We start from the raw sequence: 1,280 nt of genomic DNA, 5'->3' as shown, positions 1-1,280 counted from the left end.
TTATTTATTTATTAAAAAAGTATTTTTTTTTCTGTTGTCTATTTGGGGAAAAAGGGGTGGGAGGGGGTGGGTAGGTGTTATCTTTATCTTCGTTTTAGTTTTAGTAGAGGTTTTACGGCGCTCGCAACTGCATAAGGTCATATGAGCGCGAGAAGTTTAGAAGTGTTACAAGAGAGTAACAAACATAAAAAAGACGAAGGGGAGATAAGGACGATAGATGTTTGATAGGAAAGAAGGAGCAAACCACACCAGAGCACCCGCCGACCACCCACATCTTTATCTTCAAATTATGATCACTCGTACGCCATCTTTTGCCTATACCCCAAACATAAATATTTATTGCTGTTGTATTCTTTGTTGTGGTTGCTGTGATTTCAATTATTGCTATTGTTGTTGCTGCCGTTGTTGCTGTTACTGCTGTAGTTGCTTCTAATGATGATTTTGTTGTTGTTGTTGTTGTAGATTTTGTTTTGTTTTGTATGTTTAAAAAAAGTTTAATCGGCGTGAAGATGGTGTTAGAGACGAAAGACGTGGGCACCAGATTTAAAACAAAATAAATATCCAGTGTCAAATAAATGTCGCGGACAACACTTGCATCTGAACCTCTAACGTCCTTTATTTCATGCCAATGTACAAGTCTTAGTGAGCATTTTACAGCACTGAAATCGCAATTAGGTCATATAAGTACTGAAGATTAGACGTGTTACCAGAGAGTTTATAAGTGTAACTAAAGTGTTATATTATAAGTCCAGAAGATTTGAAGTTTACTCGAGAGTAACAAAAACCAACAACCCCCCCCCCCCCAAAAAAAAAAGAAAAAAAAAAAAACAACAACAACAACAACCCAACAACAGCAACAACAACAACAACAACAACAACAACCACAACAATAACAAAAACTAAACAGTCAAAAACAATTCCTCCCCAAACACCCACAAACAACAAAGGTAACACATGGTCGGCACTTATATGACCTTATTGTGTTGCAAGTGCCGTAAAAGACTTACTAAAACTCAAAAAGCCACAAAGAGAGACAAGTTGCCACGTGGGATCGTCCCAAACTTTCCGTGGGCGTCCTATCAGGTCCCCCCCAACCCCCCACCCTTTTCCACATTTCCCAGTTTGTATAGACGTCATAATCCCTTCTCTGCCTCCCGGCGGGCCTCCTGTAGGCTGGGAGGTGATCCGGAGATCTTGAGAGATAGATGTTATCTCTTCCAATCTTTTTATCCGACATTGTTTCTGGCAAAAATCAGAGAACAAACAGGTTTGCGTGGGTT

This window comes from Aplysia californica, unplaced genomic scaffold (assembly GCF_000002075.1).
Source record: "Aplysia californica isolate F4 #8 unplaced genomic scaffold, AplCal3.0 scaffold00124, whole genome shotgun sequence".
Classification (NCBI taxonomy): Eukaryota; Metazoa; Mollusca; class Gastropoda; order Aplysiida; family Aplysiidae; genus Aplysia; species Aplysia californica.
This window is presented reverse-complemented; position numbering follows the sequence as displayed.